The sequence below is a fragment of the Pan troglodytes genome, chromosome 9 (genome assembly GCF_028858775.2).
Source record: "Pan troglodytes isolate AG18354 chromosome 9, NHGRI_mPanTro3-v2.0_pri, whole genome shotgun sequence".
NCBI classification, from domain to species: domain Eukaryota; kingdom Metazoa; phylum Chordata; class Mammalia; order Primates; family Hominidae; genus Pan; species Pan troglodytes.
In genome coordinates this window covers 128,987,079-129,010,167 of record NC_072407.2, presented here as the reverse complement: position 1 = coordinate 129,010,167, position 23,089 = coordinate 128,987,079, and the positions used below count along the sequence as shown (strand labels likewise).

General features: G+C 44.0%; 1 long non-coding RNA gene across 5 annotated transcripts in view; it reads right to left on the bottom strand.

Annotated features, from left to right (window-relative positions):
- LOC104001367 (uncharacterized) overlaps positions 1-23,089 on the bottom strand; it is a 77,174-nt gene that overhangs the window by 27,679 nt on the left and 26,406 nt on the right. For 2 of the 5 annotated variants that reach the window (XR_010147345.1, XR_010147346.1), the window contains 3 exons: positions 17,532-17,882; positions 16,659-17,207; positions 15,250-15,971 (listed from right to left, as the gene is read on the bottom strand). This is a non-coding gene — a long non-coding RNA (uncharacterized LOC104001367). The remainder of the gene's footprint in view (positions 1-15,249; positions 15,972-16,658; positions 17,208-17,531; positions 17,883-23,089) is intronic. The other 3 variants (XR_008537904.2, XR_008537902.2, XR_008537903.2) reach the window with 2 other exon arrangements.

The window sequence follows — 23,089 nt, the reverse complement described above, 5'->3', positions numbered from 1 at the left end:
GGCATTGAAAATATAGCAGTGGACAAAGGCGGCCTGCTTCCTCCTAGCCCTCAAGGAGCTTAGATTCTATGGGCAGAATCTATGAGCATTCACAAAGACTTTCCCCAGAGGATAAAAAACCTGCCCTGTGAAGTGAGAAGAGCAGTCATTCAATTTCCTACTTCCCGAGGTGAGATGTGAGCTCAAACTGACCTGCTGCTTGAGAGGCAGGGGAGGGGACCCACCCTCTGAGCCTCCCTTTGAGCTTATCAAGGCAACCGACGTCAAAGCTGGTCCCTTAGACTAAAAGCCTATCCCATGTTGTTTCAACCTCATGTTTATCTACTGAAAAACCAATTTTCGTAAGACCCCCAGATTGTGTCTCCTAGCAGAGCCTTTCCAGTTAGAATTAATCCCCAAAAACAACCCTTTCAGCAAAATTCTCCGTGAGAGTTAATATTGTCAACTTTATTGGATTGAAGGATGAAAAGTATTGCTTCTGGGTGTTGCCAGAGAAGATTAACATTTGAGTCAGTAGACTGGAAGAGACAGACCCACCCTCAATGTGGGTGGGCACCATCCAATCAGCTGCCAGCGTGGCTAGAAAAAGCAAGCAGAAGAAGGTGGAAGGGGCAGACTTGCAGAGTCTTCCAGCCTTCATCTTTCTCTTGTGCTGGATGTCGAACATCAGACTCCAAGTTCTTTGGCTTTTGGACTCATGGATTTATACCAGTGGCTTGCCAGGTGCTCTCAGAACCCAGGAGGCGGAGGTTGCAGTGAACTGAGATTGTGCCACTGCACTCCAGCCTGGGCAACAGAGTGAGACTCTGTCTCAAAAAAAAAAAAAAAAGGAACAGTGTACACCTCTCCCCACTCTGGTTTGGCCAGAGACTGAAGGCTGCACTGTCAGCTTCCCTACTTTTGAGGTTTTGGGACTTGGACTGACTTCTAAACCAATACTGGTTTCCTTGCTCCTCAGCTTGCAGACAGCCTATCATGGGACTTCACCTTGTGATCGTGTGAGTCAATTTTTCTTAATAAATTCTCTTTCATATATACATATATCCTGTTAGTCCTTTCCCTCTGGAGAACCCTAATACGTTGTCCTTTGTCAATAAAAAAAATTGAGAAAATGATCCCATGGCCACTCTCAATCACCCCATTTTTGGTGCCCCATAAAATCTTATTATTAGGTGATGACTTGATGTTAAAAGGTCAGTCTCTCCACTGCAGCTAAAACATTTCACCCTGGTCTCCTTTTCACCAGACATGGAGAATAGCCACTCAACACCCTTCAGTGAATACCCCTGGGAGGAGCGCCCAGACCTCTGAAATGCCAAGCATATATCGCCTCAAGAAAGTCTGGAATTCCTCTTAGGAATTGATTTTAATTGATTCTTCATTCAACAAATATTGAGTACATAGTATACGCTAGGCAGTAGGGAGTGAAAAAAATAATAAACATTTCTTCATTCAAGTAGCTCACATTCCTGAAGGGAAGAAAATGTAGACAACTTACAATACAGTTGAATGAGTTTGATAATAGAAATATGCATCTAGTGGCTCCTTGTTGCAGGGTAATTTGTTAAAAATGTTATACCATTGTTGACAGGCTTTTCATCCTCAACTACTGCTGCTGCCCATCTTCTCTGGCAATTCCCTGGATATACCATGTTGATTAATGCCTTCACCTGCCATGTCCTTCCCTACTGCTCCTTGTCCATATAGCAAACTCCTATTCATCCTTTAAAACACTTTTCAGACTATTCCAACCTTTTTTTTTTTTTTTTGAGATGGATTCTGGTTCTGTTGCCCAGGCTGGACTGCATTAGTGTGATCTTGGCTCACTGCAACCTCTGCCTCCCAGGTTCAAGCGATTCTCCTGCCTCAGGTGCCCGAGTAGCTGGGTCTACAGGCGCACACCACCACGCTCAGATAATTTTTTTGTATTTTTAGTACAGACGGGGTTTCATCATTTTGGCCAGGATGATTTCAATCTCTTGACCTCGTGATCTGTCCACCTCGGCCTCCCAAAGTCCTGAGATTACAGGCTTGAGCCACCACGCCTGGCCAACTATTCCAACCATTTTAAGCGTTCCCTTTTCTATACTATTGCTTTACTTTTCCATGTTTCTATTTTCACACATGATGTTCTATAAACTAATGAATTATTTGCGTATTCACATTCTTTACCACACCATATGTTTCTTCAGGGCTTAATACAGTACCTAACCTATAATAGATATTCTTAAATGTTCATTGATGTATATAAGATACAATAGTAATACTACTATGACCACCACCAATAACTACTATTTTTGGAATTTTTATTAGCCAGGCATTATGATAAGTGGCTCATGTGTATTTCTTCAGTTTTTCCTCAAAACAACTTTGAAGTATCATAGATGTCATCTCTAGTCAGTTATCTTTTACAAATAACGTGTTGTATAAATTATTACTCTCCTCCACTTCTCTCTCTGTCTCTCTCTCGTACACATACATGCAATCTTATAAGCCATCTCAGAACCTCATTTACTATTTTTAGGAGTTCATAATCTGACTTAGCTACCTCACTTCTGTATTCCTACCGTACCCTGTATATGTCCATGTAAGTGCATCTTAGTCTAGTATAACTATTGATTTGGTTGTTTGCTTCCTTCTTTAGAATGTAAATTCCTTGAAGTCAGGCATGACCCCTTCCCTTTTTTATCCCAAATGACTATCATGGTGCCTATAATATAATAAGTGTTGAATAAACATGTATGGTAAAAGGAAAGAAGAAAGGAAGAGAGTAAATAAGGGAGAAAGAGCAATATTTTCCATGGACCAGCTGAGTTGGTTCATGGAAAACAGTCAAGCAAAGGAAAAACAGCAAGATCAGGTGGCGTATTGGTATCTTTAATCTATAGGTAGCTTCTAAAAAATTTGGACATTTATAAGTAGTGAGTTATCGATCACTTGCTATATGACAATCATCCTCATTTTATAGAGAAAAAACTAGGGAATTTTGGTGAAACAAATAACCTTCATATTCTCAGTTGACCTTAGACAAAGAACTCTTTTACTTCTACCCTATTGCTTTAACTCTTGGATCCAACACTTCTCACTGACAGCCCCATTGGTCTCTTGCATGCTTTATTTCTCCAAGCAAAAGTGGGCAGGACCAATGGAAATTGTGTATGTATCTATTTGTTTAATAACATTTCTTACTACCAATTCTGTTCCAGGTCCTCTACCAGGCACTGGGGACACAGGATGCAATCCTGTAAGAGCTTTTCAGAAAGGTAATTGTACACCATTTTCGTGCAGCCTACGATTGAGACCATCCAAAGTTATCACATCAATGGTGGAAACACCTATGTGCTCAGGTAGCCAATACAGCTTTTAAACCTACTTAAGAGCAAGCAAAGAGAAAGAATAAACACCTGACATTGAATTGGCCTGGGATTTTCGCCTATGATTTGGAGTGACTTTGGGGGAAACAAGTTAGGCATAGACAAATAAATGTAACGTGTCCACATGATTTTTCCCACATATATTAAGCTATCATTTTATCTATGATAAGTGCATTTCCAGAGAAAATCTCCAGATTCATTAGAAGCCACTTACAAAAACCAGGCAACTTGCAGTTCCTGCTACCCATATTTTGTTATCTGACTTGTAGCCAACCTCCTGCAGATCCCAAAACTCATCATTTCCCTAAGACACAGAGGGAGGGGTGGGTTGAACTCATAGCTCCCCATGGAGGAGAATACTCAGAGTGGGCCCACAGTCCTCCCCGGATCTCTTTCTCCATCTTTTCCACTAATAGGTACAATGCAACAGGTGCATCACCCTCCTCCCAGTTCCCAACTTCCACGCGAGGCCATTTCTCAAGGTTGGTCTAGTCCCCAAAGAGCCACTCACTAACTCCCAACTGGTTAGTTTTACATGGTCAGCCAGATTCCCACCTAAGCTGAGGAGAAGGAAATCCAGCTCCTTTGGGGGTAGAAGCAAGCACTTTCCACCCCTCACCCCGCTGCCCCATCTAGAGGCACTGATTCTCTTATCCTTCACCCTGTGACCTCTCAGACACCTGTGGGAAGGCCCCAAGCAAGTATCAATGGATCACCCAGTACCTGATACCCAAAGCGCTCCCCACCCACCTGGGCTCCTCAGACAGCAGGAAGGGGATTATAACCTGTAATTTCTCATCTCGGTTAGCAGGTAACAGGCTCCGATAACATGGCATCCATATGGCGTCACCCCTTCTGTTGAGCACAATTTTAGGGCAAGATTCATACCGCTTCTCTCTGCGCTCAAAATAGATGCCCAAAATTGGGATAGAATTTACATAAGTTGGCTGAAGAGACTGTGTTCAATTAAAAAGCTTTTGTTGCCAAGGAATTTTTTTAGTTGATACATATGCTCCTTTATTGCAGTCCTTTGGGGGGAAAGATTTCAGCACTCTCTCTTCTCTCTCTCCATCTTCCTCCTGCTCTGCCTCCCCCACTTAGTAAATAAGGAGGGGGGTGGATATCTCCCCGGAAGCTGAATGAGCAGCAAATGAAGAAACCACCCATATGGAAATAACAGGAACCCTGACCCATGAGAAACAGAAGCCAGTGATGCCCTCTTGCCTAGCCTGGGGCAACGCAAGCCAAAAAGCTCTTCTCTGTGTGTATTCTGGCCTCTGCCCCAGAAAGAATGGGTCCTCCCACTTGCAAGCACCATAAATCCAATGGGATGTGTTTTCCACGGCACTGACACTGAAGTATGCGTTTAAAAATATTAAGTGTGTTTTTTCAGTCATGAAATGATACCGTTCTTGTGCAAAAATTTGGGAAACAGAAAAGTATAAAGGCAGAAAAAATTCACTGGCAATTTTACCATTCAGAGAACTCTTAACACCTCGGAGTATTTCCTTCCAGCCTTTAGTGAAACTGTGTATATTCACACAAATCTGGGATCGTTAAATATAAATACTTTTGCATCTTGGCGTTTTTGTGGAACATCGTATTGTAATTTCCTGAGCATTTTTCTATATCAAGTACGTTTTAGGAACAGCACTTTTAATAGCAAAAAACTATAAGGTACTTAACCATTTCTCTATTGTGGATATTTATGTTATTTCCAATATTTTGTTGCTATTTTACTTAAATATTGCTGCATTTAACAGCCTTGACTCTCGGTATGCATCTGGGGTTACTTCTTTAGGATAAGTTTGCATGGGTTATGATATTCCATAGAGAAGACGAGGTGCCCTGAGCTTTTTACTTGCTGCAGGATTGGTTCATCTTATGATTAATGTGTGCATTTTTTACAATGCCTGTTTAGCATCAGAAATGATATCAGTGTTAAAGAAAGTAGTTTGGTTGTGGAATATTTTCCCATGAAAAGCTAAATAACCCTAGGTCAGATATCTGTTGTTCTTGCCTGCTCAGCCTCCATTCCCCTCATTTCTGTTTAAGAGTGTACACTTCGGCAGGGCGCGGTGGCTCACGCCTGTAATTCCAGCACTTTGGGAGGCCGAGGTGGGTGGATCACGAGGTCAGGAGTTCAAGACCAGCCTGACTAACTTGGTGAAACCCCATCTCTACTGAAAATACAAAATTAGCCGGGCGTGGTGACATGCACCTGTAATCCCAGCTACTCAGGAATCTGAGTCAGGAGAATCTCTTGAACTCTGGACGCGGAGGTTGCAGTGAGCTGAGATTGTGCCACTGCACTCCAGCCTGGGCAACAGAGTGAGACTCTGTCTCAAAAAAAAAAGAAAAGAAAAAAAAAAAAAACAGAGTGTACATCTCTGCCCACTCTGCATTCTTGCGGTTCCAATGGAGCCTAGTAAGCCCTCACCTTCAGGTTTGGAAGTAGCTAATCAGGTCACAGTGAAGGGTGGGCATTGGAATTTTGTCAGGAATAGGACAGAGGCTCTCTCATTCCTCTGAGATTATTAATCAGGTGGAACATAAGCCCAGCAATGCTAGGAACCATCTCTGCCCCCACATGTAAAGAGTCTACTCAAGAACCAAACCAACCTTGACAAAAACAGAGCTAACAAATTGAGATAAACAGACTCCTCACAACATTTATAAACTCTGATCTACCTGTGCCTACAGCTAGCAAAACTACACCCAGAGATTTTGCAGTTACGTGAGCCATGAAATCCCTGTTATTACTTGAAATGATTTGAATTTGATTTCCATTTGGTACAATCAAAAATGTCCAGCTAACACAGACAAGCTTCAAGGATCAGAGGTTTGGGCTCGTCATACCTGTGTCATCTGCAAATAGGTTACAGACAAACTATGTGATCATCTAACACCTGCTGTGAGTGGGGTTCTGTGCGAAAATCTGCAGGTGAAACTTCAGTAATTCCAGCTCCAGTCTTCTAGAAGTGTAAAGTCTGGCAAGGTGACAGGTTAAGAACACAGAAAACAAGCTAGTGCAGAACATGGGACCATGAGGGAGGAACAACTGGATGTTCCTTAGGATGGGCCAGTCCTGCTGTACTGAAAAATCATTTTGTTATGGTGGGATTTAATTTAATCCTTGACATGTTGGTGGAGTTTTCATGAGTGAAGGTAGCAAATGAAGGAATAGCATGCCAACTAAACGAAGCAGGAGCGAAAAGGCAGAAGCTGGAAAGTACTACTGGTAAGCTAACACTGAGTGTGGAACTCAAAGGGACCTTTGTCTCTCCCTTGCAAAGTGTCAATAAGCCATTAACTAAAGAGGGAGCTAACCATTACCTGGAGTGTTATTATTATGAGATTATAACTGCCCTGAATTACATCTTTCAATGACGTATTTCAATTATTTTCTCACCTACTAAACAGAAGGCTTCTTGAGGTTAGGCATAGCCTTTACTCTGTACCCCCAGCTCTCGGCATATTGTCCTATATTCTGTGGGTGTTCCCAAAAGATTCATTGACCACAAAGTAGCTTAAAGCTCATTGCAATGTTCAACTGAACACAATCTAACAGACGTTACAAGATAAAAACGTCACCTTGTGTCAGAACTTTTCTTGGAAGTAGAGCAGGCAAGTGAGCACATCCGTTGTTTTCAGCCACTAAATGCTCTTTGGCTCTGATAAGTGTCTTTCATTTTCCGAGATGATACTCCTGACCCACCATGCAAGACCTAATAAGCCACCTTGCTTGTAAATAAGAATGCAATACCAATGTTGCAAATTAAATTAATTACCCATGGGCTTTGCTTTATTTGTTCTTTTAGTTCTTCGAGCCAGCCACACTCTTTTCCCACTTCCTGTCATGACCTTACTAGATGTTTCTATATAGCTCTTCTAATATCTGACCAGGTGCAAAGCTGATTGGTGAGTTTTCTGGGCAGAATTTTCTGGCCCAGGGTTTCCTAGACATTTCTGATCATGAGAATCACCTGGGGAGCTTGGTAAACATGCAGATTCCTGAGTCTCACCTTTGGAAATCCTGATTCAGTAGGCTTGGATTGGGGCTGAGAAATCAGAGTTCAAAACAAGCACCCGAAGTGACACTTTGGATAAATTTAGAGAACCCGGCAACTCAACAGAGCTATGCTGGCTGTAACATGCTAATTAACCGCAATCATGAGCAAGTAGTTAATGTGTATAAAAGTAGTCCCATAACATGGAAAGACAACTGTCAAGAGAATCAGATATCATAGACTCAGATTCTGACTCTAATAATCACTGGCTGGGTGACTTTGAGCAAATTACGTAACCTCTTTGAACTTCTACTTCTGCCTTTGTCAAATGCAGAAGGCATTACTTGCCTCTTTCCCTCCACGGAATCTAATTAGCTGATGCATGTAAAAGTGTATCATCTATGGGAGGAATTGTCAGTGTGCAGTCTTGGCTGCCAGCAGAAGCCATACGATGATGTGTTTGGTGGAAGAGATGAGATAAGCCTCACCACAGTTGCCAGGGATTTGTAAATATTAGCTCCACAGAACCACTCATGGCACACTTGTCCAATTTTGTGCCAACACAACAAAGCTGGAAGGTCATCTCCATAAATAACAATTAGCATTTATTGAGCACTTACTCTACAACAGGCATGATTCTGGATTAATTATTCAGATTCATCAATTTAATCCTCATATAAGCTCTGTGAAAAAAAGTCCTACTTTTACTGCCATTTCACAATTGGAGAAACTAAGCTGTAACTTGGCTGCAGTTAAATAATCTACCTGAGGTAAAACTGAGGCATAGCTAAGTGACCTATGAGAGGTTGCACAGCTGTCAAGGAGCAAAGTGAGGCTTTGAACCCGGTCTGGCACCAGAAACCCTATTTCAGTCCCACTAAACCAGGGTGATTTCTCAAGGTGACGGATACTCCCCACAAGGAAGGGCAGAATGTCCAAGGTCTCCAATCATCTCTTTCATTACTCCTCTAAAAAAAATGCCAAAGGTGGTAATTTCCTATAGACTACCAATTCATATCCATTTGCCATCTCTGGAGTTCAGTTTTTCCCCCAAGTGTATCTCAATAGCTATTACAGAATATTGGATCTTGGGCGGGCACGGTGGCTCACGCCTGTAATCCCAACACTTTGGGAGGCTGAGGCGGGTGGATGACGAGGTCAGGAGTTCAAGACCAGCCTGGCCAAGATGGTGAAAACTCATCCTACTAAAATTGCAAAAATTATCCAGGCGTGATGGCGGGTGCCTGTAATCCCAGCTACTCAGGAGGCTGAAGGAGAGACCAGCCCAGGTGACAGAGTGAGACTCCATCTCAAAAAAAAAAAAAAAATATTGAATCTTAATGGAATGTTAGCAAACATTTAGTCTTGGTGGGTCTCAAACTACAGCCCCATATACAAGTGTTTTCCTACAAATTGGTACGGCTCTTGTTTTTAGAATAGCACCTGCCTTTCAGAAAAGCACACACTATGTACTGTGGCATTGTCTATACCTGGACATTTCACAGCTGTCTGGCTCCTAAACATACTTGAATGTGCTCCTTTAATCAAGTCCCACCCCTCAAAGAGGAAACAAAGAGCCCAGACAAATGAGAAGGATTGCCCAATTTCAAAGCAAATTAATGGCTGAATCTGGAATAGATCCCAGTCTCCCAACTCTTAGATCACTGTTCTTCCAATCCATGACGGGAGAAATCATGGCAGTTTCCTGGCCATCCCCCCAAAAACAGGAAGCGCAGCAAGAAAGTGTGATGACAGCTGGAGACAGGGGACAGGGAGCATTTCCTGGTTCCCAGTGAATAGACTTTTGTTCATTCTGATGGAAGACAGGACAGGACAGGAGCCCAGAGAGCAGCCACTTGCCCCAGACAGTGCCCAGTAATTGTAATGGTGCAGCTGGGAGTCATTATTGTCTTCCTGGAAAATGGGAGCACTTAGGAAGGGCCCCCCACCAGCCCAAGGAGGCAGGAGAGTCAAGGCTGCCAATGCAATTGCAGCATTTTAATTGAAGCCTGCAAGGAAGAATACAGGAGACTGGCCGCTTTCTCTTTGGCCTCGCAAAGAAAGGAGAAGGGGGGAGGAGAGTGGCACAAAGCCGCCTCTCCCTGGGCTGCGTTCAGGTTGCCATCTCAGAGAGGCTTGTAGCTCTGGAGAACTTTTAATAGAATTCTGCCGAATGAAATGGGCTACAGCTGTTTGCCTTGATAAATATATTTTATGCTACATGCCTCAGCCGCCATCTGTTTGCTGATATGAGCACTTCTTCGTGGCAACTAAGGAGAAGTCATCAAAAGGCATAACAGGAGACGGGTTTGGGAGCAGGTAGGGAGGGTGAGGAGAATGGGACAGGGGAATTGTCTTCAGGCCAGAAGGAGCCAGCCTGGGATAAAGAAGATGGGTGCAGGCTCAGAATAGGGAAGTGCACTGGGCAAGGCAGATAATCTACCTCCCATGCACTCTCCAGTGAGCTTTCGGCATACCCTCATTGTCTTCAGTCTTTCCTCCCTCCACCGCCTGCCTTTAGCCTCTAAAATTTAAACCAAGATGAAGAAAGGAAGTATAACAGTGCCACTTCCCAGCCAGCACTGGCCAATGGCAAGCATGCCCAGTGGCCCCTGGTAAGAGCAGCTGCTCGCCTAAGTCAGTCCCAGCCAACGAGGGGTCTCGGTTCCCTGCACCTAATTCCACTGTTCACTGAGCAACAGCTTCCAGCTCCTCTGCTCATGGCTGAATGCCCAACAAATATGGATGGGGCAGAAGCTAATGCCCCTGCCTGCAGGTAATGCAACCTAGTCAGGAGCCAAAGCAAATCAAGGAGAAGTTTTGGAGCTCTTCTGCCAAGCCTTGTAGCCACACAGCTACCCACCCCTGCGTGGACTGGAGAGATGGTTCGCATATGCTTAGAATGGATTTGAGGTGGGAGGCGGGTGAGGGATGAAAAATTACCTATTGGGTAAAATGTACACTATTTGGGTGAGAGTTACACTAAAAGCCCATGCAATATATCCGTGCAAGGAGACTGCACTTGTAGCCATTAAATCTTTAAAAATAAAAAAAAATAAAAATAAATGGGACAAGGTATAAGACAAATCACATCATATGCTTCTGTCTCCAAAGCTGCCTAATTTTTTAAAAGGCAAATTCTGGTTACTATGAACGTTAAGCGTATCCTGAAAGAAAAAACAAAAGGAACCACAGTGGCCCTTGAACAATATGGGAGTTAGGTGCATTGACTCCCTGCACAGTCAAAAATTCACTTATAACTTGACTTTCCTAACACTTCACTGCTAATAGGATACCATTGTCCGGAAGCCTTACTAATAACATAAGCACACAACTTTGGTCTCTAAAATTAAAACCAAGATGAAGAAAAGAGTTGTAACAGTGCTACCTCTCAGCCAGCACTGGCCCACAGCACTGGTATACACATATTTTGTATGTTATATGTGTTATATACTGCATTCTTACCATAAAGTCAGCTAGAGAAAATACAATGTGATTAAGAAAATTTTTTGAAAACAAGAATGGCTATGAAGCAGGAAAGATGTACCCATTATGGGGCTCTAAAATATTTTCATGAAAGACAGTAGATTTGCTCACTCTTGAACCATCAAATCAAGAAAACACAGGAATTACCTTAAGAGAAACCAGCATCCTTGGGGAACGGCTAAGATATTTAGATATTTCTGCTTTCTGAGCGCAGAGTCTACATGAACTTGCCTTCCCTCCCCTCGCTTAGGAAAAAATGTGAGAGGCCCGTGTGACTCACGGCTGTCCTGAGTGTTTCCTATTTCTGGCATCCCATGGCATCACCTACCCATCTCTGTCTCCCACATGCCAGCCCCTCTGCTGTTCCACTCAGAGAAGCTGAGCCTGCCCGGAAATGGAGTAAGTGTGTGTGGATCCCACATAGCACCACCCAGGAGCAAACTGAACCCCCAGTGTGTCTCCCTGTCCCCTGCTCCTTCCTCTGTCCCTAGCTGAGTCATGGGATTGGGGAAGCTACCACTCAGATTCCTCCTGTGAGCAGCACAGAGACAGAGTGTCCGTACAGCTGCATCCCATACCCTCCTTCCATACCCCATTGAGGCTATGAGCCTCTAAAATAGCTGGCTGTGGAGCAGGTTTTTGATGCTTGAGGTTAGAGAGGTTATTATTCCTGGCTGTGAAGAACAAATGGACAGCTCAGAGACATGCAAAGCAAAAGGAAAACTGGGTAGCTGAAGAGGGGGTACAAGCTTCCAAAAACACATTAGTCACAAACAAACTGGACCGCGTACCCGCTGCTCAGTGCCACCTCCTCCGAGGACGTGGGCAGGGTGACTGCTGGTGACATGCTCTGAGAAGCTCTGACAGAAGGCACTAAATCATTGTGTACTGAGCATTGTGATTTTGGGTCCAAGAAACCAAATGCTTTGGATGAGCTTCAGAACTGCTGGCTGTTCACCGCAGCCAGAGCAAGCCTCCGGCTCCGTCGAAGCACCAGCCCCTGGTATTAATAAGTGTTTCCATGGCACTTGATATTTTGCAATTATCTTTTCTAACACGTCTGCCTTAGCAGAAGTAGCAGGCCAAATGTGCATTCTTCTGCCCTCCCTTCTTCCTGCCAGCTTTTGAGGAAGCCATCCTGGCTCCCCTGCACACTGTGAGAGGGGATGAGTAGGGGCCACCACTGGAAGGGGCCCTGAGTCTGCAGCCTCCTCCATCCCCACTCACTGCCTGGCTCCACACCCACCTCTTCTTCCACTCTTTCAAGGCCAGCTGAAGCCAAACTCCCTCAATTCATGCTTCTATTTATTCATTCAGCAAATACGTGTCGAGCACTTACTGTATGCCAGGCACTGCTTCAGGCATCAAAGATACAGCAGTGAAAAAAAAAAAATTCTCTGTCCTCATGTAACTCACATTCAATTAGGAGGTAGATCATAGGCAGTTAAATATTTAATGCTATGAGTAAAAATAAATCTGGGTAAGGGGTAGAGAGGGATAATATTGTAGATCTAGAAGTCAGAGGGCTTGAGATCTGAGCAGAAATCTGAATAAAATGAGGGAGCAAGATAGGCAGGAGACCAGGGCCCCTTTGCATAAAGACCCTGAGGTGGGAGCACAGCAGGTGTGGAGAAACAGCAAGGAGGCCAGCTGGGCTGGACTGGAGCCCTTGTGGGGAATGTGTTGTCATGGTAATAGATGTGGCCAAAGAGGGAGCAGGGACTCTGACCAGAAGGCTTTTCTTCTCTAGCGATGATTGGACGCCCTTCTTTGAACTCCTGTATTAGCCCTGCCCCAAGTGGTTCATTTGGGCCTTGTCTGACACCTGCTTCATCATTTCATACACTTGTGCGTTCTTTACCCAAAGCAGTTGAAGTTCCCCCAGATTTCCTAACAGATCTTTTCCAAGCCCCATGGTCACCCCAACCCTTCCTCCTTTCTAACTTGCCAAGCTTCTTTCCATTGCCTCCTGGAATCCAGATGTTACGGACAAAGCACACCTCCTGGGTTCTATGGTTCCTTGAACCCACCCAAGCGCTTAGCAGCACTCATACTTTCAGCTTTCATTTTAATCAGACAGTAGTTCCACTGTTCAAATTAATCTTAAACAGCAATCTGTCTTTTGAGAAGGCATTTATGTATTCAGCAGTCATTAATTTATGCATTTAACTTTAAATATTTTTAAATTTACTTTGTGATTAAAAAAAGAAGCATCTGGAAACTATGCTAGATGCTGAGGATAAAGGGATGAGCAAGATAGCAGCAAGTCTAGTGGACAGATAAATGAGAATTAGAGAAGTAAATGCTAAACAAAAAAACAAATGAAGTGCCATGAGGCCACAGAGGACAAGGCGATTCGTATTTGATTATTTTTGGAGAAGACAAGGGAAGTTTTACAGTGGGGACTGACATTATAGGTAGGGATTCAAATATGTGTAGGCTCTTTCCCAAAGCCGCCCTCCTACTAAAGCAAAGTATCTCTCCTCTTAGTACTCCTTCCAGACAAGGGAGTGCAAGACATTAGAACAGGGGTCCTCAACAGGCAGTGATTGTGTCCCCAGGGACATTTGGCAATGTCTGGAGACATTTTTGGTTGTCATGACTGTGGGCAGGAGAGTGCTACTGGCTTCCAGTGGGTAGAGGTCAGAGATGTTGGTAAACATCTTATAATGCCCAGAACAGTTCCCCAACAATGACCTGGGCCCAAAGGTCAGCAGTAGTGCCAAGAATGAAAGACCCCATGTTAGAAGTAAAGGGAGCAACAGGAGCAGAGGCATCAGGTTGCAGAACTGGCCTGGCAAGTCAGAAGGGCCTGGCAGGCCTAGGGAACAGTAGAAGTTCAGGTGTGAAGCAGAACTATAGAGTAAACGAACAACGTGGTAGGAGATGAGGCTGGAAATATAGGTACGAGCCAGAGAGAGAACGGTCTTATTCACCAAGCTGTGACATTTTGCTCCATAGGCAATAAGGAGCCAACTAAAGAGAAGGCTGAAGTAGGTGAGAACAACAGCTGGCAATTATTGACCCGCTACTCTGGGTCAAGAGCTTCATTACATTACTTACTCCTAACAAGAGAGGGACACACATAGGGCAGTTATTATTATTCCTACTTTACACATCAGGAAATAGAGAAACCAAAGCCCATAAAAGGGGAGTTGCCTGCCCAAGGTCAGCCTCAGGTTTGGTTACAACAAAGAACCCAGATTCTGGCCAAGATCTATCTAGCACCTGGGCCACTAGCCTTACTGAGCAGAATAGCCTCCACCAGTCTGGCCTCTGCTGGGGCTGTGAATCCACACTGGCTTTCATAGAGAGCCATCCCCTCATCCCCAGTGAACTGTAGCCACAGTGTTCTGTACACAGAGGTGCTGAACAAGACCCTTCTGAAGGAAGGGAATGCTGGATAACACATAAATCCATTTGGAATCAATGACATTCATTGATTCCATTCTTCTACCAATTGACATATTCTGGGCCTCAGAAAACATGTTTTAATTACCTCTAGAGAAAAATTGAGCATTTACTGGCCTTTTCTCTTTTTTTCTTTCCTTTTCTTTCTCTTTTTCTTTTTGTTTCTTTCCTTTTTTCCTTCTTTTCTTCCTTCATTCCTTCCTCTTTCTTTTTTCTTCCTTTATTTTCCTTTCCTTCTTCCTTTTTTTTAGGTGTGGTTGGCAAACTATGATGTATTCACCAAAATTAATTTCCTTTTCCTCCTGAGCACATACCCAAACTACACTTCCCAGCGCCCTCTGTGGCCATGTGACTGAATTCTAGCCAATGAAATCTCAGTGAATGCTGACTGTGCCTCCCCCGGGCATGGCCCATAAAACCACTCATGTACTAGTCCTGCTCACTTTCCCCAGCTGCTGCCACACAGAAGATGTGAAGGGCATATGGTTCAGTAGAGACACAGACAGAAGGACCACGTGTCCCTGGGTCCCAGGGAGGCTGCCGGCCAACCAGTTATGTATGCATTTGTCTCAACATGAATAACAAACTTTTGTTGGGTTAAGCTACTAATATTTGGAAGTTGTTTGTTACAGCAGATAAATTTACTTTCCCTACCTAATACAGGCAGCATGGGCGAGAGATACAGCACTTAGAATGGAGTTCCTTGCATGCACAGAAAATTCAAACAAGTGGCTTCTTACACTGAAGTCCAGTCATAGGCAGATACAGCAGCCATCAGGTACCAGTGTCCTCCTAAACGTCTGCTTTAATACCTCTAGGATGTGATTCTGTCATCGAATTTGCCTCAAGATCCAAACAGATGTCCACATATTAGGCAGAAAGAAGGAGGAAGAGAAAAATCGTCCCCCAGCTGAGTCAGCTTCATTGAAGAGCTTGCCTGAAAGCCCCACCTGATGACTTCTACTTACCTCTGATGGATGGGCCAGGCCCACTTGCAAGGGAGGCAAACAAGGTGCATCATTTTCCTTGATATCTTGTTTCCCAGGGGGAAGAAGTCAACATTCAATTAGGAAGAAAATGGAGACTGCATATTGGGTGGGAAACTAGGAGTCTTTGTTAAAAGGGAGGGAGGGAATAATGGTTTAGGCTGAGAAGATACTGCCCAGACTAGTGATGTCATTTTCCGCTCCCCTCTTAAGTGCTGGGCTGTTTCTGGCTTCAGCAGCCTATGGATGGGGAAAAGGCGTGGGTCTCTAAAATGGCTCTGCCCTGGAAGGAGGGGCTAGAGAGCTGAAGTGCCTGCCACCCCATCCTCTCTTGCTTGATTGCCTCTAAGACAGGATGCATCCCACTTATCTCTTGCACTCAGAACAAGCTCTCTGCACACTCACTCTCGCGTCTCTTTCCCAAAGCTGCCATCCTACTAAAGGAAAGCATCTCTCCTCTTAGTACTCCTTCCAGCACATCTCCCACAAAGGGGAAGCAGCCGGGAAGGCTCCTGGGAAGGAGCTGCGTTGGCGCTCCTGATCACTGGCTGCTTTCACTCCTTCACACTTAACACCATAAAAACACACATCTCCTGCCACGAGACTGAGCCAATTTCCAAGTCATATGTGGAGTTATTGCTGCTTTCTCTGCCTCTCCTGCTTGATGTTGCTAAATGCTGTTCCCTGTGGCACTCAGCACAGGCCTGCAGGGAGAAAATAACACAGAATTAACCCTGAACATAGGTGTGGGGGTGCAAGAAAACCAGATTTACCAAAATGAAAATAATAAAGGGCCAGTAATCACCCCCTTAATGTTAGCTCTTTGGGGTGCCACATGGGGGAAAAACTGTGCTGTATTTTCCATTTATAATCAAATGCACTCAATTAGTCCCTCTTCTTCCCACCTGCATGCCCAGGCAGTAATGGCAAAGAGGCAAGCTGAAGAAATGGAAATCAGCCTGCCCTGGCATCTGTCCCCCAGGTAAACAAGCATGGAAGGAGAAGGACCATCTAACTGAACAATGCACTGGTCATGAGCCAAGGCTGGCTCCAATAGCTTTTGCCCTGGGCACTCGTATGCTGAGATTTCAGGCATAGACTTTACATAGTTCGGCATAATTCAAGATTTGACAGCAGGTTGAACTGCCTCTGTTTGTCTTCTCTTATTTCTATTTCATCGTGTCTGATTTCCTTTTATCCCTCTGCTATGAGAACCATCAAGGATACTTTGGTAATCTAGGGCAGCACTTCCAAATTTTTAATGTGCTTATACACCACTTGGAGATCTTGTTAAAATGAAATTCTGATTCAGTAGGTCTGAGGTGGGTCTGAGATTCTGAATTCTAACAAGCTCCCAGGTAATGCCAATGCTGCTAGTTCATGGAGCATACCTTCACCTTGATGTTCTCGGCAAATAAACTTGTATGGGGTGAAGCAAATGAGATTTGGAGATCTGTTTGTTAGAACAGGATCTAGAAGGCAACCAGGACCTTGGATGGAAGACTTGTGCCTTTTAGAATTGCTGATTCCTGCACCTCAAAAGTTCATGTGTCTTAAGACTTGGAGGTATATTTAAAGCCAGAGCACTCTGACAAATGACTCAGCCATGCAACGTCAAGATGTCTATGAGAATAGACTTGTTTCCAAGAAGCATCATTGATTTTACACAGGCTATAAACAGGTGATTCTTCACTGGATGGTAAAACTGTGGAGAGTTCTGCCTGCAAGTGGCATCCCAAGCAGAGGGGCCAAAAAACCTTATGCTTCATTCCTTCTTTGATATCATCAAATGGCTTTGTCAACAGCATCTCAAAGACTGATGACCTGCTAGGCACAGTGGCGCACACCTGTAATCCCAGCACTTTGGGTGGGTGGGGTGGGAGGATCTCTTGAAGTCAGGAGTTTGAAGCCAGCCTTGGCAACAAAGTAAGACCCTGTCTCTTGAAAAAAAGAAAAAAAAAATGAGGACCTTGGGGAAACTAAGGCAGAACACAATGTGCTCAACAAAGCACAAAAATCTGAAGGCCTTTTCCATGTAAGCTAGCCTCACAAGGATCACCTGGCAATGTTAGGAATAATAGAGTCCAGCCCAGTACTACCTTTCAAAGTGCCCATGACCACCTTACAAGCACACGTCAGCCGTCACGTGAAAGGGCCTCTTGAGTCTGGAGCTTCTTTAAGGACAATATCCAGAGCCACTCACTCCTCCCAGTTTTTTGCTACTCACATAACCTTCTCCCTCTTCTTCTAGCCACTGCACTCACCCTTTTTCTCCCAGATCTTCCCAGTTGTTCTTTGGTTTGTCCTTGCTTCACTCTTGGGATATGACACACTCTACTGTCTTCCCAATGACAAAACCCTGTAACTTCAGCTTCTCTTGTCTCTATTTCAGTCTTTGGAGTAAGAATTACATCTTTCGGCCACCTCAGGGAAGACTCTTCCCACACCAGATTCTCTCCAGGTTATATCATCCGCTCCATCATTTCAGTTATCATCTGTGTGCTGAGATATCCCCAGTCTACATCTCCAGACCAAACTTGTCTTCAATGTTCCAGACTCAAATATCCACAGGCACATCAAATTCAACATGTTCTCAGCTGCACTGATCAGCAAGTCTGAAAGAACAAAAAGAAGAGAGGAAAGCAAGAAGGAAATAAAGAACTCGCTTTTTCATCCCTCACCTTGTGAAATGACTCAGTGGCCCATGCAGCTGCTCTGCCAGACCCCTGGGAACAATTGGCGCTCGTCCCTCCCTCATCCTCTGCCAGGTCAACCCACTTTTAAGTCCTGTGACTTCCATCTTCTAAATTGCTGAGAATCTGCCACGTTTTTGACTACTTTGGGGTCTTCACACAATGCTTCCCCCATTACCCCTGCTTGGGTACTTTTCCTTCTCTTTTTAAATGGTTTACTACTAATCTGCAGGGCTATGTTCCAACTTGCCCTGACTCTGCTACAACGCATTATTTATTATTATTATTATTATTATTATTATTATTATTACTGAGTGAGTAACATGAGAATGTGATAAATGAATGCTAAGTGAGTTGGAAAAAGCCATTAGGAAGTTAGACATTTTAACAGGAGATACATTGCCCTTGGCATTCATGTCATTTAAGCAACACTGCAGGGGACATGGATATTTTCCCCAGGAGTATGATTCCCAATTATTCCAAGAAAGAAGAACTGCCCCCATGACTCAGCACAGAAAGCAAACTCTGTCCACTGGTGATGCCTTTTTCTCTCCAGAGATCAGGTCCCTGTAGGTGAAAGTTTACCACACAAATTCCCCTCTGACTTATTTCTGGTCAGCAGGGAGCTAGGAGAGATGAGCAATTATATAGAAGAGGTTAATGAGCCCATGTGCTGGCTGTTTCAGACCATTGTTTCTCACCCTTTCTTTGTGCCTCTCATCCTTCTGCCTGGGAACACCTCTCATGTAAATCATTCTAGTCCATGAAATGCAGCCCAGTTTTCCATGGCGCCTTATACTGTCTGCCTGAAAATGCTTTATAGAAGCTAATAAACAAGGCAGACAGGTTGCATGATGTTGCGTGAACTAGATTCTCAAGACTTGATTCCCAAGTGCTGAGTCTAATACTTACTCATGACATGAAGGTGGGCGAGCTCCTTAATATCCTCAAGACTCAGTGCCTCCATTTATAAATCTGATCCCTGCCCATCACAGTTATGCTAATCATCAGAAGTAATATTGACATTTTATAAACTCTAAGCCGTGCTGCAAAAATAAACGTTACTACTACTGATGATAATTACAAATTATAAATAAGTTTTTGTGGGGAGCTGGTTACAAATTGTTCCAAAATTATTAAACATGATCAGAGAAAAAAAATGAAGCAGAGGGAAGATGACAATGAGTCATAAGAAGAAGAGAACAAAGATACCAACATGAGAGAGTTTGGTGGTGGGAAGGGGCTGGGGGTGTCAGGAGGTGGGGATAGAGAAGCAAGCAGCGTCAATTCATGCAGACCCTTGTAGACCATGTGAGGGAGTTTGGATGTTTTTCTAAAGATCATGGGAGAAATCAAAGTGTTTTAAGAAAAGGAGCATCTGGATAATTTTTCTTTTTTACTTAAGAAAGTCGCTTATGCTGGGCGCGGGTGGCTCACGCCTGTAATCCCAGCACTTTGGGAGGCAGAGGCAGGCGGATCAGGAGGTCAGGAGTTCGAGACCAGCTTGACCAACATGATGAAACCCCGTCTCTACTAAAAATACAAAAATTAGCCAGGCGTGGTGGCACGTGCCTTTAATCCCAGCTACTTAGAGACAGAGGCAGGAGAATTGCTTGAACTGGGGAGGTGGAGGTTGCAGTGAGCTGAGATTGCGCCACTGCACTCCCTCCTGGGCAACAGAGTGAGACTCCGTCTCAAAAAAAAGAAAGTCATTTACACTGCAATATGAAGATTAGACCCGAGTGAGGTGAGACCAGAAGCAGAGAAACCAATGGAGGACTCTAGCAGTGACTCAAGTGAGAGATGGCAGTGGCTGGCTCTGGGAGAGTGGCACTGGGGGTGAAGAGAAGTGGATGGATTCCAGAACTAAATGGGCAGTAAACTTCAGACATCACAATCTCCTCTCAGAAATCTCAGCTCAGCAGCTACAAAGTACTCCCACTAGGAAGGCAGACTGGATTAGCAGGGAGACAAGACACCAAACTTGTAATTAGAAAATCTATATTTGATTCTTTGACTTGCAGTTGATTAATTAATTCTTATCATTAGCTAAGTGGATTAGGCAAGTCACTTAACCTCTCCAATCCTCAGTTTCCGCATCTGTAACATGGGCATGATAATAATTGCCCTGCCCCACTTGCTAAGGTGGTTGTAAAACTCAAACCAAATATAATGAATGAAGATGTGCTTTGTAAATTGCCACACACTGCATAATTGTAAAGCAGTCTGAGCATTCTTCAGAGACCCAGTCAAACCAAACACAAAAGGAATAGACACAAGAGGAAAATGAACATTCAGCTTCTAATCTGGTCCTCTTACCTGATACTTCCTTGGCCTATCTTGATTTTGTAATAGGCCAAGGTTTATTTCCATGGTTCCTTATATTTTATAAAGCTTTTTGTGGTGAGAAAACTTTGGGAAAATCTTATTAGATACAGCAAAGATCAAAATCAGCACAAAACTCACATATAAAAGCCTTAGCAAAAAAATAAGGATTTCTCTAGAGGCTCTATATGTGCTTAAATGGTGCAGAGAGCTAAATTGTGAAATTACAAATGAGATGTGGAATGGCATATTTGATTATACAGAGTCATCTTCAATGCCTCATAACATGTAAGAAATTTGAGAGACTGTTTATCCGGCACCGAACGCCAGGAGGAATCTGCAGAAGAACTGAGCGAGTTCTAATAGGGCATTGAGAAGACAGAGGGTAGGTTTCCAGAGGAGCTGCATGGGCTCTTCTTCATGCCTGAGGCCCTAATCCCACTTTCTCCACCATATTTCAAAGGCTCACATGGACATTATTTGGTTTGACTCACTGGAGAATAAACAGAAAGATTAGCTCTGTTTTTCACAGGTAATGAGACTGTGTCATAAAACAATTATAAGGCATGGTCTGTACTCTCAACCAATTTATGACCTAATAGGGTCCAAAGATAGCCCTGTGATATAAAGAGCTGCCCTACTCAGCCCAGTGCTAATGTGGTGTTCTATACCTGGTGGGAGACAGGGCAGCAGAGGCTTTGCAGCCTGGCCACCCTGGAATTAAATCCTGACTCTACTACTTACTGGCCTTGAGGACTCGGATTTCCTCAACTGTAAAGCAAGGATAGCAATGCTTGCCTTAAAATGCTGGTATAACTAAATGAAATATCATGATACATATAGGGTGCATAGCCTAGCGCCCCCACACTGGCAGTGTTCCATAGCTATTAACACACCACGTGTGTTACAGACGGCCCTTATGACTAAGGGTGTAGTGGAAAGCATCCAGTGACCCAGGGGCTGAAAAGAAGGGAGGACTTGGCCTCCTTTGATTCCTAGGTGGCACCTGAGTCCTAGCTACAGTATCCCAAGATTCAAATGTTATAGTAACAATGTTGACAACTGAAGAATTCTGCATTTCTCCAAGTAGAAGCCAAGACAACCAGACAAAAGCAGTTGCCCTCCCCCCAACACCCAACTTCTGTTGGAGCATCCAGAGCCTATCTTCTGTCCCCACTTATAACCTTCACTTTTCTGTCTCTGCCTCTGGCCATGGGACCTCAGAGGAACCAGAGCTGCTGTGCCGGGTCCATCTGCAGCAGACCAGCCCCTGGAGCTGCTGACGCTGCAGCAGCACCCAGCAGGCAGGTGTGTGAGAGGCACACACAGAAGAGAACAGATTGAGAAGTGCTTTGGGACGTCTCTGGCACAGATGCAAAGGCAGAAGGGGAACTTTTCTCTGTGCTCTCTCTTTCCACCCCTCCTAGCAATTCAAGGAGAAGGGTGAGAGATTGGAGATTGGAGCTGTTCGTCTGAATCCAGCAATGTCCTGTGTCTCCTCTTCAAATCCACGCAAATGATAATGTGACCCTGGAGGTCGACATCCATGCATATTTATTAAAGCCCATGTGTAAAGGTCCATGCCACTCCCAACCACATAAATTTATATTTTGACTATAGAGAGAATATATTAACTCAGCACAGAAGACAAAATAAACAATAAATCTATGTGTGTGGCCAGGCACCGTGGCTCACACCTGTAATCTCAGCACTTTAGGAGGCAAATGCAGGCGGATAGCCTGAGCTCAGGAGTTTGAGACCACCCTGGGCAACATGGTAAAACCCCGTCTCTACTAAAATAAAAAAATTAGCCAGGCGTTGTGGTGTGTGCCTGTAGTCCCAGCTAGTCGGGAGGCTGAGGCATGAGAATTGCTTGAGCCCGGGAGACAGAGGTTTCAGTGAGCCAAGATGGCGCCACTGCACTCCAGCTTGGGCTACAGAGTGAGATTCCATCTCAAAAAAAAAAAAAAAAAAAAAAAAAAAAAAAAAATCTGTGTGTGTGTGTCTGTGTGTGTGCACAAGCTCATGCATATGTTGAGATAGAAGGGATGGGGAGATAGGACACTTACATATTTTAATTTTACTTTACTTCTTAATCAGTTCTAAATGAATAAGGATGGGACTTACAGATAATGAAGAAACAGGACAAAGATATAAAGAGAAATATTTCTTCTACTGGGCCCTCTTGCTTTTCTTCATGCCATAACTACTTTCCAAGAAGAGTCCACAACAGCATTACAGCATTTCCTAAAATTTGTTGCATTTTATAATTCTTGCACACACACACAGATGCACACAAAATTTAAATGCCATTTCTCAGTCTGAGGAGTTTTCAGACTCTGCCTAATGTCTCAGCTAACTCAATCAATAGGTATATGCTAAACACCTACCATGTGCAGCATACTGTACGAGACATCCCAGAAGACACAACACAAGAAGGCACAAGATTTTCCCTGTGCTTATAATCAGTCACGAAGCCCCACTGATTTGCTCTGCTAAATATGTCCCTAATCTGCCAATCCCTCCCTGTGCCCTTATCATCTTTTTTGCAGACCTCCTACCAATGAGCTCGGCTGCCACATCCTCAATCCCCATGGTCCTGACTCAGTCCTCTGCTTTGCTTAATATTCCTGTTTGCATCCTCAGAGACCTTAGGCTTATGTTTTCTGTAGCACTTACCATATGGTATTAAAATCATGTGTTTTCAGATCTGCTGCTCACCCTACACTGATTGTAACACCTTAAAGGTCTTTTTACCCCTTTAGCACATAGCACAGTATCTACCGCTGTCAGTATCTGCTCCA